This window comes from Topomyia yanbarensis, chromosome 3 (assembly GCF_030247195.1).
Source record: "Topomyia yanbarensis strain Yona2022 chromosome 3, ASM3024719v1, whole genome shotgun sequence".
NCBI classification, from domain to species: Eukaryota; Metazoa; Arthropoda; class Insecta; order Diptera; family Culicidae; genus Topomyia; species Topomyia yanbarensis.
In genome coordinates, this window is record NC_080672.1 from 52,088,108 (window position 1) to 52,102,778 (window position 14,671).

At 37.5% G+C, this 14,671-nt stretch overlaps 1 protein-coding gene across 5 annotated transcripts in view; it reads right to left on the reverse strand.

The window, feature by feature from the left end:
• The window catches only part of LOC131688707 (neuroligin-1-like), a 757,193-nt gene that overhangs the window by 254,201 nt on the left and 488,321 nt on the right, over positions 1-14,671 (reverse strand). The gene's annotated exons all lie outside the window — the stretch shown is intronic.

A 14,671-nucleotide genomic window follows, 5' to 3' on the forward strand; every position in this document is an offset into this window, starting at 1 on the left:
CGGTGCTGAAGAAACGAAGTCGAAACGCAAGCCACTCGACTTTCTATCTAAAGTTAGGTTTCGATCCAATTATTCGACATAGTTTTATCTAAAATTAATCGTACTACGCTTGAAAATCCAGTTCAGAGCAGATACGGCGTATTTCTCAAACCTCAACTACCTAGTACTAAAAATATCACCGCTTTAGACGGGTCACATCTGCTTTGCATAAATTCTCGTCGAAGGCAAAAATTAAATTACGTTTAATCGAAATTGGTGTCAAGGAAGAAAAAAAAATTCTGTCGAGCTGAAGCCTTCGGTTGAGAAATACATAGGCACATTGCCCTGCTTCCCGCTATACCTCCTCTAGAAATTTAGGTAGACATTTCTCTATCGGATCAAATACTAGCTTAAATATGCAAAGGATGTCAGAGCTTATCCTCTTTTTGATTAAAATTAAAATGATTCTAAATTTCAGTTGAAATGATAGCTTTGCTAGCGGTTAAATTATGATTTGTTTGTTTGTTTGGAATATGGTCAGAAGTGGCAGAATCAAAAGTCTAATACCTGCACTAATTAAATGGAAAGCTGGATAAGTTCATTGATTCGGCAAAGTGGAAATTATTATAATATCCAACAGGTTCTGAATTTTCCCCATCAGCACTAATTGCAAAAGCAAACAATACAACACCATTTCGCATCGTGCTGTATGAAGATCACAATCAAGTTCATAATTAGTGGCATTACGATATTGCCAGCTAGGTCTGTCGTTGCACGACGCACGGGCTGCTATTGGGACTTTCATCATTATTCCGGCTGGTACGATGGCTTTTACGATGTTGTGTTAGATTATTCATGACGAGACGATGCCTACTTGTTTGATATGCATGATACGTGGAATGTCGATTGGTTCCAGGTACCTACAGCCTCCGCACCGGTGGCAAAATATGATTCGCCGCTCCGACAAGTGTTTAATGTGAATTTTACGGCTGAGGTGTCTCGCTTTTTCGTGCACATCGTGTCACGCTAATCGGCTTCTATTGATTGTGGTATAATAAATTCGATTTACATGCTGTCATAAAATGAATACGTTTATGTTGAATTAACAGGTGCTTAAGAAAGACAGAGTCAAGATTTTTCCTCTAGAAGTGTATTTAGCTCGAAATAGCCAGGTTACTATAAATGCTCTTATCCACGACCTCACTCAAGTCAATAAGGTGCCAACCGAGGTACGAGCCACTTAATGCTGTTATTGGTTGAACCTGTGTTCATACATTTTGACAGCGCGCAATCGAGTCGTCCTTAGATCACTCGAGGCCCCTGGGCACTATTGCACTGAAGAGCATTAATCATTGACCAGATATCGAGTTACATTCGATGAAAATGATCAAGATGGTCCTCTACTCCAGAGGCGCGAAATTGATTTGTTATTTTGGGGAATAAATTGAAAAGTATCTAATGAATAGTTTAAATTTTTTTTGGCACTAAAAATTGAATACTGATAAAAATTTTCTAGCAGCTTTTTTCAACAGAGCCGTTAATAGGCAGAGATTAAAAATAGAGGTACCGCGTGCCTGTCTGGATCATTTGTTGCTCGCATGTCAAATGAGCTACATCATGATCAAAACGTCCTACAGTGGCTCGGCTTAGAGCAAAAGGTGGACTTAAGTCAAAGCTTTGTCCTATCAGCACAAATGGGTCAATTTTATGTAATTTTGGTACGTTCTACGTTTTGATATAAAAATGCATTAAAAATATACATTTACTGTCCATTAGGGGGGCTCAAATATAGTTTTTTTTATCGAAATGGTTCATAAATTATTTTAACCCTAGAACGTTGTACTGGGGTACAAATGTACCCCGCGCCTGCTTTCGAGCCGTGTGACGATGAGAATTCGGCATTTACCGACCTGGGACCCTAACCATAATTCGATTCAGAGTTCCTAGTAAGAGTAGGAAAAGATGGTATAGCCATTTTGCTTATAGGCTTCGTGGAAGCAGGAGTCAAAGTTGGCGTGGGGTACATTTGTACCCCAGTGTACGGTTTCCGTCAGCGTTTCGTCAGGTTTCGTGCTGTCAGTGAAAATGTGACTTGTGACAATACCAGTTTAAATACTGGTTGTTTTACTACGTAAGTAACAATTAGTATTATAAAATCGTTTTCAATCATTTATTCAATTAATTTAATTTGATCCTTAAGTAGAAAAAAATCGTTCTAATTTTTGCTGATTTTTCATGTTTAATTGTTTATTTTTTATACTTTATCAAAACAATGGCTCGCAAGTATAATTTGCGCACAGTAACTGCAGTAACGTTGCATGTTACCAATGTATTACTGGTCAGAAATATTTTTGCCTTTCTCAATAGAAAGGTATTGCAATTGCTCTGAAAACCGACTTTTTAGCGGAGGCCCGGAGGGCCCAGTGACATATACCATTCGATTCAGTTCGTCGAGTTCGGCAAATGTCTGTGTGTATGTATGTGTGTATGTATGTATGTGTGTGTATGTGCGTATGTGTGTGTGTATGTGACCAAAAATGTTACTCATTTTTCTCAGAGATGGCTGAACCGATTTTGACAAACTTAGTCTCAAATGAAAGGTGCAACGTTCCCATAGGCTGCTATTGAATTTCTAATGGATCCGACTTCCGGTTCCGGAATTACAGGGTGATAAGTACGAACACGCAGAAAATGTCGATTTTAATAAATTCTGCAATGAATGTATAAAGGTGAAATTTTTTCCAAAATATGACCACAACTGCTTCGATTTGTAGTATTAGGTCACTAACATCCATTCAAAGTCTATTTGGCCACATTGACCACCATCATCGGTTCCGGAAGCCCCGGCGGAAGTATCTAAATTCAGAATAACAGTCACATCGGTTTCTCGGAGATGACTAGACCGATTCGACTAAACTTGGCCTCAAATGAAAGGTATTGCGTCCTCGTAAATGGCTATTTAATTTCATCCCGATCCGACTTCCGGAGTTAGAGGTTGTGGCGTGCGATCACATAGCAAATTGTGATTCAAACCGATACTCCGATGAAAGCAAAAAAGGTAAACATTTCGCTAAAATGTCTCTCAAACAACTTAAATTTGCTGTTCTAGGTTACCGACGGCCAACCAAACTTTCGTTGACTACATTGACCACCATAGACGGTTTCGGAAGTGCCCGGGAAAAGCGGCCATCTTTCAAAATTTACGAACTCACATCAGTTTCCCGGAAATGTTTGGGACGATTTTCACAAACTTAGCTAATGATAGCTATAACATCCCCATAGATGTGTATAAAATTTCGTACGGATCGCTTGTATGGGTCCGGAAATATAGACTAAATCGTTCGGTCACATATGAAATTCCCATATAAGCCGGAACTCAAATTTTTTTTTCAAAGGGGGGACCTCATGAAATTTCAGAAATCGAATTCATATTTTTGATGCCAAACATCTTTAAAATGCATGAAACGTCGAGATTTTATGTTATTTCGAAAATTTTTTTTATAAAAATAACTTTTTAGGACTTCCGATTTTGCACCTCTTTTCAGTTCAATATTACCGTGGCTGTTTTTTCTTTTACAAAATTTTAGAACTCGAATAATGATTTATTTTCCTGTATATAGTTGTCATGTGATGTATAATAATAAAATGTAATATATGCATTTAAAAGTTTTTAATGAATATAAACAACGCACACATTCTCGTGATTCATGATTGAGAAAGGCACAATTACACCGCTAGGTGGATTAAAATAGGTTTTTTTCATTTCAATTTCCACCCCATTTCGTGGTATTTTCCAAAACCCGATTTTTAAACTTTCAGTCTTGCAAATAATTGCACTTTTTCAAAAATATAGAAACTCCATTTTATACCGTTTCTAGACCATTCTTTCAACTTTTAGAATCATTTGATTTTTTTTTCAAATCGGTTGAAAATTCGCAATCTTATAGTAATTTTTGTGAAAAGGGTCAAACCGCGATTTTTTCACTTTCTTTTTAATTCAAACCAATTTATGTATCATTGATTCAATAATTTTCGTACTTTCACCTACATTGCTGTTTTTGCAATTAAAAAAAGAAGAAAATGATGTATTATACATTTCTTTTGTTTGCATTTTTACTTGCGCAAATTGCGATCAAACGCGTGGGGTACATTTGTACCCCAGTGCAAAGTTCTAGGGTGAAAAGCGCAAGTGCAACTTTCTAGGGTTAAAAGTAAGGCTCAAAAATAATTACTTTGATGTAATCGTTCATAAAATTGTTTAATTGTAATGTTCGTGCGCTGATTTTTGTTTGAACCCTCAAAAAGGCAAGCTAAAATTGTGACTTCAAGAAGCATCGCTGCTGAGACCCAATGCAGTCAAAATCCTCTTTTTTGTCATTCTATCAGTGAGCGAATCGAAAGCTCGAAAACGCTCGATCATTTGTATTTCAAATTCATTGAGTCGGGTACACACGATGACTTGCAGAGTCGTTGGGTAGAGTAGGTTTGGATTGAGTTCAACACTGCAGGGTGCGATGCGTGTGCCGCTTGTGATTTTGCGTTGAAACAAATTTATGTATTTTCATGTTCAAGTGTGCGTTGGATTGACGATACGGAGGGAAATCTCACGCCAAAATATACAAACGTTTAATAATTCGGGACGCGATTTGTTATCACTAAAACACGTGACAACATGCTTCCCAATGAAGCCATTGGTGCGTTCCGACTTTGTCTCATCGACTTAAAGAGAAATTTTGTTGTTAGCCCAATTTTCCCTCCTTAGGAGAAAATACAGAATAGCACATGCTTCTGTAGGTATTTCGAAAGTACGGACGGACTGCGCCTACTAAAAGACGGAGATTAGTTGTAGATTTTGGTGGGCGAGCAGAACGATTTATGTGAGACCAGTTGCAGTTTTGTTTTCAAAAAGTTTTGAAGCTAATCTACAGTGATTCTTGGTAGTCAGCTCAAAAGTAGCAACACAGTTTTGATAGTGTTTTAAATCATACATCAAATGGAATGGCTTCAAACCAAATTAAATTGAAAAAAAAATCAAGCTAAAAAAACTTATAACTTAGAAAACGCAATACTGGGGATGTAATTAGTTCAGTGTTAGTTCCATATTGAAACAACTATTTGTAATAAAACCCCACAGAACATGCACTAAGTTCATTGCATTCGTTTCAAACTGGATACGATATAATGCTAAAAATGTCAAAATTTCAGATTTGCACGCTATGGCGCTTCAATTTATTGAGTAATTTTAACTGTTTACCCATTAGTCGATTGGGGAATACTTAACCCTCAAAAAGGCAACCGGGTCTCAGAGGCCCGGCACGTTACAATTTTTTAGTTACAAAAAAATGTGTATGCAGTATAAGCTTGGGCATGGAAATTTTGATAAGTAGCTTTGAAATCTATAACAAAAATAATGAATTGTTAAATTTTCATCTATGGAGTGATGCGCAGCTATGTTTGAATTTTTTACATGCACAAAAAGGCAAGCCGGGCCTGGCAGGCCCGGTGTACATGCAATATTTACTAGGAATACCACGGGTTTTATACAATAATATTTATCTGAAAAAAAAAACATTTTGATGAGTTCATCTTCATAGTAGCAGGAATTTTTTTTATGTTTTGATTGATTTTATCTTTTTACCTTTTCATATAAGAAAAAAATCTTGAAAGTTTGAGCGAATTCTATACATTTCTTTTATAAGAAATGTAAAAATAGCATACGATAATGGCGTGTGTCATATTTTTTTAGGTAAATACTTTTATTTCATCCACTGTGGTCTACTTGACAATTATTTGGATACAACATAACCTAACTCTGTCGTTATTGTCTATTTTTGTTGTCTATTCTTTGTGATATAGTTGTCGTAATTATTCAAATTGTAAGATCTAAAAGCAACAAAAAATTGAAATGGCTATAAGACGATATGCCCATGTTTGCAATCGTCTCAAAGAATCTGAAATAATGGAAGAAATTCGACCAAATTCAACAGCAGACGATTCCGAAACTGATTTGCAAAGCGAGGAAGAAGATGTGAATGATATTGCTTCCGACGATGAATCTGATGCAGAAAAATATGAATATGTACTCCGGTTATGCATCAGAAGAAATTAATAGCAACCCAGAAACATTTATTGGTCGTTTTCAAACGAAATGGAGCTCAGAACCAATCGACAGTCGACGTGATCTTCCGAGTACCTTTTGGAAAAAAAATTGACCTTTTTACATCCATCGCCTTATACGCAGAAATCGGGATTTGTTGCGTGTTCGTACTCATCATCCTGTAATTCCGGAACCGGAAATCGGATTAATTAGAAATTCAACAGAAGACAATAGGAACGCTGTACCTTTCATTTGAAACCAAGTTTGTAAAAATCGGTAAAGAATTCGCTGAGAAATAGGTATGACATTATCTTAGGAACTTGGTAAGTTCCCCCGGGGCATTAAGAACCGCCATAGCTGGCCAATGTGGTCGAAGTGCCTTCGGTGGATCATTAATGATCAAGACATGCAAAGCCAAGTAATGTTGAACATATTTTAATATATATTGCATCATTTGGACATCATGGTGGTATCAGTTTCTATGGAAATTTGCTGTGTGATTGTACTCTTCAACACGTAACTCCAGAACCGAAAGTCGGATCAATAAAAAAATCAATAGCGACCGATGGGAAGGCTGCACCTTTCATTTGAGACTAAATTTGTACAAATCGGTCCAGCCAGCTCAGAGAAAAATCGGTGAGATTGTTTGCCACATACATACATCCATACATACATACACACATACAGATATTTTACGATCTCGACGAACTGAGTCGAATGGTACAAGAGATTTGGCCCTGCGGGTCTCGGTTAAAAAGTCGAAATTTCAACTGATTGCATAACCTTTCTATATGAGAACGGCAAAAAGGAGCTTGAATTTAGACGGGCCTGAGAGGCCCGGCTTGCCCTTTAATGTTAGGATTTTAGCTTGCCTTCACAAGGGTTAATCGAAGTTTTTTTTACCTAAATTTGTTAGTAGAGTAGAGTGGGGTCAAGTAGGTCAATTTTCTTTGGCGAGCTCGTGCAATGTTATTTTTGCGGTGATTTAGACAAACAGGTACTCGTTGGAAAAGTTATACATATGGTAACGTTTTAGTTTTATACCTAACTAAATATTTTTCAAGCTAAATCCAATAAGGCGAAGGTACTTTTTTCGGTGCTTTTAAAATCTGGGGGTACGATAGGTCACTATATTCGAAGATAAATTAAACAATGTACACGCCTACAAAATCACCGGTTCAACTTTTATTTGGAGAGCATTAATACTGCAGATTATTTAAAAATAAATTGACGTCATTAAGATAAGAAAATGAGAAGTGGTAAATGATGTGAAAAATAATCAAACCACGAAAGGAAATGTTGAAATAACATGTTGTTTCGGAAGTTGCGACTGGTTTTGTACTGGCGAATGCCTTCTTCGGTGTCCTCGTCGTCGCCAGAGTGTGGAATTGAAGTTGTTCATTCCGGTTAACGTGGTTGATTAGCTGTGAGACGATCAGTAGTGCCGCAAACGGCTGACCTAGCGTGCCCCAAGCGTATGTTTCATGTTGATGTTCGTATTTTTTGAAAAAGAAAAATATCGAAAAAACAAAACACAAAACTCGCGTTTAGCATTAATTTTTACGTACCTTCTTACCTATTTGACCCCATTCTACTTTACATTATTGAAAATATAATTGGGAAATGAAATTTCATGTTGAGTGGAAAAATCGAATACTTCCTTTGGCGAATGTGGGCTCCCACGCCACAGCCCTCAATAATGGTAATCGGTGAATGCCAAGAGATAATTGATTAATTAAACTAATCAATTAGTATAAAAATATAACAGAGGGTATCGTGTTATATTAGGCATTAGAATTTTGATACTGCTAACAAAACATTAATTAATTGTTTTAACCGGGTGGGTCTATAAGAAATTTAACAAATGGAAGCAACAAAGTAAGCTAGAACGTGACTTAGCATATTATTACTAAAGACTATATGAGAGGCTCAGAGCAAGAATGAATTAAAATTTTGTTCAGAGCGGTGGGTTTAAATATTCTGTTAGACCAGGAATGGTAGATTTAACCCAAATCTCAGACAAAAGTAGGTCAAATACTAATTAGTGTAAAAAGGGTTCGACGAAAATTTCAGGGCATGAAACATATTTTTGTGCTCTCAAAATAATACATAGTTTCACAACAGGCGTTAGGAATATTTTTTATTCATGAGATATTGGATCGGTTTAAACCAGTAGCTAACGGAAATTGTTTATTGACACCCCGGTGAAAGCCAATATAGCGACTTCCGGTTACCACAAAACAGTGAAAACCATCATCAATATGGATGTCATTTGAAAGCTGGTGGTCAATAAACATCGGAAATCGATGATTTACACCATTTTGAAATCCAATATGGCGACTTCCTGTTGCCAGAAAACAAAGAGAATCATCATCAAGAAGGATGTTATTTGAAAAGGGTGGTCAGTAGATAGAGACAATTGATTATTGAGACTGTTTTGATATCCAAGATGGCGACTTCCGCTTATAACAAAACAGTGAAAATAATCACTAATATGAGTGTTATTTGAAATTAGGTGGTCATTAAATATCGGAAGTAAGTGATTTACCCCGTTAGAAACCCATTATGGCGACGTCCAGGTACCATTAAGTTGTGAAAACTATCATGAATATGGGTGTGTTTGACAGATTAGACACCAGAAATTGATGATTGACGCCATTTTTAAATCCATGATGGCGCCTTCCGGTTATCACAAAACAGTGGAAACTATTTAAAAGCGGGTCAGTAGAAAGTAGTATAGTAATTATTTTTAGTCAGTAGAAATTAGCATCGAAATATGTTGAAATATGTAATTTTTTTAACTGACTACAGAACTGGATATGACTGAAGGAAAGAAAGCAAAGCCGTGGTACTGCATTCTCCAGCGGAACTTGATCTTCTTTTTCAACAGACTTTGTCACCGACCGATTATTAATACACAGGTTGCTACATGACTACACCCAAAACAATTTCCCAATGCAAAAAAGGCATTACATCCTTTCGTGCATATTCCGAATTAGAATCATGCTTTCTTCGCATTGTAGACCAAGCATAGCTACGGCATTATACCAACACCGCTTGATTCATGATGAAATAAATTGATTGAGAATACACGCTACCATATTACTTGCCCGCATGTAAAAGTATTAGTTGGTTTTGATTGCTGAGTCTGCCAAAAAGGTGGTGTATTCTATACATGAATACCTCTGTGGTGTTTGTAAGAACTTCTGTCTTCATACACAGTTACGCTGTTTTGTCTGCGAACAGCTCAATTCCAACCACACTAAACGCGTGAACAGTTTACGGTCACGAGAGTGTGTGATATACGCGTTGTTATTTTCCCATAGCGAATGGTTTTTGCAGTAAAATCATCGCTCTCTTATTCCGTGCTTCAGAGAAGAGTGGAAGAAAATGATTTGTGCTCAGATTGATTTGCGATGATCGTTGCCCAGGGCGATGATGTGCGCTGGATTCGCATGTTAGGGAAATAATACAAACTGAAATGAGTAACTACCACTGCCGCTCAAAAGTGCAAAACCATGTCATCACTGCCCTTATAGTTTATGTTACTATAAATTTAGATACTTTTACTGCGAAATACTGATATGATATCACCTGAACGTACTGTTGATATGAGGAATGCCAGAAATTATTGACGGACGGCTTCTATCCGACAAATGTTGCATTAACTTGTTAACCCAATGTTCCCATTTAGGTAACTTTCTCCTGCGTATAGTGCGCTTAAATAATCATTAATCAGTATTTATGAATCTATCTAGTGGCTAGACCTCGCATATCGCTGGTAAATTCAGGGTTTAGAGAACGCCGAAAGCTCAACATAATATGTTGTATTATTAGTATTAGTATTAAAATAACTCCGCACTAATACACATGTAAAGGACATCTCCACTCGGATACATGTGCGCTCTGAAAATACTAATACACGCTCAAGGACCAGTTTCCATGTCGTCTTTCTACTGATCACATGCTGCATATTGGAGAGAATAGTTTATAGCATCATCAAATTGGTGGGGTGTGGGTGATGATTTTGTTTTGATAATATTATTATCAAAACAAAATCATCACCCACACCCCACCAATTTGATGATGCTATAAACTATTCTCTCCAATATGCAGCATGTGATCAGTAGAAAGACGACATGGAAACTGGTCCTTGAGCGTGTATTAGTATTTTCAGAGCGCACATGTATCCGAGTGGAGATGTCCTTTACATGTGTATTAGTGCGGAGTCATTTTAATACTAATACTCCGATATCGTTAAATTCACTATTACATTCCCAACTGTGGGTTTGTGTAAGTTTCTGTGGTGTAATCGCCTTAATGCATTTTTGTCCCGGAACAATATCGCTTTATATGCATTATACCAGTTACAATGCAAAATTCTCATTAGAATCATGCTTATTCGCATGTAATTCATGCGGTTCGCGTTTTGGGTGTAGTGTTGCGATTCTACTAAAACTAAGGATCCTTAATACAACAACGATATGATATCACATGAATAGAGAACGAAGAAATTCAATGGATCCTCCGTTTTTCACTGCCTACTTCGTTACTAAAGACATACAAAATAAAACAATAAAAGCCAGCTGCTTCTTCGTTCGATTCTACGGAAGCGAGTAGCAGAAGCAAGCTCTTGTCCGCCTTCGCGAACAGGGGTGGCGAAACACTTTACACCCGAGTGGTTACACGGAAAAATAAAACAACCCGCAGAATAAGTTCTTTAAACTTAATTTTAGGTAATTTTGAGTTTTACGTCGCTTGCGCACTTATTAGTGTTGTCAAAAACAAAGAGAGAGATTCGACTCAGCCGAGGCCTTCCATGGAATAAGGTACTTTTGAGTTGTTTGAGGTATACTCAAAATTGGGTAGATTCAACTTAAATTTAGGCAAGGTTGAGTGTAAAAAACCTGTCAATGAGTTGTGGTTTTTGCCGTGGTTAAAGGGAAACTATCTTCAACACGGTTTACCTAATTTTACCTTATTCCAGGATACCCCGAGATTGAGTCAAAAGAGCTCAACTTTTGGTAGTTTTTCGTATCCGTGTAGAAAGCATAGGGTGAGGGGTCCATTAGTATGGATTTTTTCCCTTTTTGCAATGCACACGCTTACATTAAATTCCCATTAAATCACGTTCGTTCATGCAAATGGAATTGTAGTACAACGATGTATTCAAATGTGTGTAGTGCGAGATACATGCGTTGCGCATCTAAATTTTTTGAAATGGTTCAAAATTTCGAGTGGGTAATTACCCACTAGGGTTATTTTCGAGTGGGTAGTACTACCCATACCACTCACGCTTTCCGCCGGCCCAACTAACATAGTTTCTTGGTTGATAACAATCACATTCGATTTGGGCACCGTAGTTTATTATTTTCAATTACGTTTTGATACAAGTGTTTATGTTATGTATCATGTACGTACGTGAACTGTGCAAAAATCCTAGGGTCGACTTTCGTTTCCCTATGGCAATCCTAATAATCAATCCCATTTTTACACCTAGTATCATTCGATTTTTATTTCAATGTTCTTCAAATTTCAAAACAGCGTTAATCAGAGATGTTCGAGGTCTATTGACCACCGTCTTCTGAATGACACCTATTGATGAGGGTTTTTACTGTTTTGTGGGAAGCGGAAATCACCATCTCTGATTTCCAAATGGCGTTAATAATTAATTTCTGATGTCCACTGAATACCCCCTTTCAAATGACACCCACATTAATGCTGCTTCTTTCTATTTTCTGGAATCCTGAAAATGGCGTTAATCATCAATTTCGTTTACTGGCCACCTCTTTTAAATAAAACCCATTGTGATGATGATTTTCACTGATTTGTGATAAATAATTTCTGAAACCATTCCTAGGATAATAATGGAATATTTCATCTCTCCGGGCAAAAGCGGTCCTTATAACCTATTTTTGCGCTTAGGTTTTTTATCCTATTTTTGCTCTCACTGGTACTTAAACCAGTTTTGATCTTAATAAAACTAATAATAATAAATTAATAATAAAAGTACGAATTTGAATGAATTAGGATAGTTGAATTAATATTTGTAATGGGCCTAAAGACAAGAAACAGCAAAATTGTGCCGATTTGAATAATTTCCTCAATCCAACTGACGATGCTGACGGTAATTTGCGAAAATGACTGTCATTCGAACTATGCGAACTTTGAACTGACGTACTGAGCAAAACATCGAAAATACAAACCGTTGCTCATACAGCATCACGAACAGTGTGTGTTAGTGTCAGGCTGGTTATGTCGTTGGCATCTCACGATGGGCTTTGAGGGCAGACTTCAATGCTGCCCCACAGCTTAATTCTTACCACCAAAGTCTGGCGGTGTCTAAGCTAGCCAGTGGGAAACAAACAGTGATAATAATATCTCAAGTCTGAACGCGATCCATTGGTGCTAAAAATAGATAACGAGTGAATTCTGCCTATGACAGGGCGGTGACGATTGATTTGTAGGAGGCATTGGGGGTAGAATGGGTCCATTGGTAGTAATTGGGACTGTGGCGGTGATCTCGATACTGTTCGGAATCTGTGATGACATCATCACATTTCCTCGATGACAGAGTGGTTAACGTACTCAACTAGAGACTGGGAGATCGCAGGTTCGATTCCTGTCTGAGGACATATCTTTTCTCAGTATATCCAATAAAAGGTGAATTGATACCGTTTCGGCAATTCGCTCTCTGTCTATTTTCCATCGGACACGTTCCAAAAAACCTTGAGAAAAAAAAACGAAATGTATTTTTGGGATGGATTTGATGATTGTACTGTGCTATATTTCTCCTTAGTAGAGAAAAATTTGGCAAAAACTATATTTTACTCAATTAAGGAGAAAATTGTTTAAAACCATCTTCGCGTGTGAAGAGCTTAAAATCTTTAACTAAATTAGTTATGGAATTTGCGATTCAACTTCGTCTCATCAGAAACCGACACTAACTTAGTGGCAGGACTAAACAAGTGCCCGAATGACGCTGGCTTCAAAAAATGAAAACACTATTTGTGTTTCTGAGCAAACCCCCAATCCTGCGTGCTGTCCCGCAAAAAAAGGAGTTCTTATTAAGGTTCCACTGAGAACGCCTCAATAAGTGGCCATCATGGAAAACGAAAACAAGCAGTTGTTTCTCACGCTGTTGAAAAATGTATTCGGAGCCTTGTTATTACTGTTTGATTTTCATGAAGACTTTTCCAACAGCGGGAGAAAAACCTGCTTTTTCGTTTTCCAATATGGCCGCTTTTCCATGTTTGCTCAGTTGAATCTCTAGCTGATGAGAATTATTGAATTCGAAACATGGTTTGGCTTAGCACTTTCCACTGCAATGCACTGCTATTCAGGCATTGTAATTCTCTCTCACTCACGCGAGAAGAAGCTTATCCGATGTCCAACTTTTCCGAGTTAAGATGAGTCGCAAAATTTTCCGTCTCCACAAATAGCGTGAGAATGATTTTCCGGATAAAATTTATTTGACTTTTTTCTTCTCACCGGAGAAGGTGATAAAATGTTAATTTCGTGGAAATCAATTAAAACTTCTAAAAATACACTTAATTACAAAGAAAAGTGGCAAAGAAGTATGATAGACTTGTTTTTTCGTGTTTTGGAATAACGACAGCAGAGCAGCGAACGCAAAAAGGATACCGTGATAAACTCATTCACTCATTCTCCGGCTGTTTTATTTATCCGGAGAAATAACACGTTGTATTTATCCGGAGAAGTTTTGTGAGTGCCAATAACTTTTCGTGTGAAAATGTGAGTTTTTATTGTCGCAGTAGAAAACTATCCGGGCGCGCTTACTCATATGAGCGATAAATGCAATACCAGCTGCTTTTGCGTTGGCTTGCTAAGCCAGACCATGTTTCGATTTCATTGATTCCCATAATTTATTCTCAACTTAAAAAATCAATTGAGTAATTAAATGTAATATCAGTAGTTTATACTTATACACTTTGAGAGTTGCTCACTGAGTACAACTCTTTACTAACTGAACCATACTGACACACTGTTGCATTGTCGTAAAATACATAAACTTGACCAGAGCAAACTAGCTCAGCGTGCAGCGAATCAAAATTTTAAAGGTTAAATCATGTTAATTGCTATAGTTAGGCACAAAATAGCGAGGGGATATTGTTTATGTCAACAGTAATATTAATATTTTTAGCATGAAACCACAATCAATCATTCCTGGGTTTCCAAGATACACAATCGCTGACAGCCTAGCCCATTATACGGGTGGCAGCCTCGATTCTGCTGTCACATCCACCAACCCTTACAATTGCCACACCATGCAAACAGTTTCACATTAGCAACCGACCTGACAGTCGAGAGAACGAGCCTTTATTATAGGTGCTAGCTTGTACAAGCCTGGGCTAGGTTAAGAATATATTTTAACCACCAGCCTACATGTTCTTTTCAACTAATACCCTCCTTTAGAGGTTGCCGCTGACAACCTACCCAACCCCGAAATCTGCACCAAGCGAGCCGTTAAATGCTGAAGGTTGGTTGATCCTAATTTTATTATAGGAATAAAAAGATTAGAGCCTACTTCGGGACCACCCATTCGACCCACCCATTGACGCAGACATACCCGGC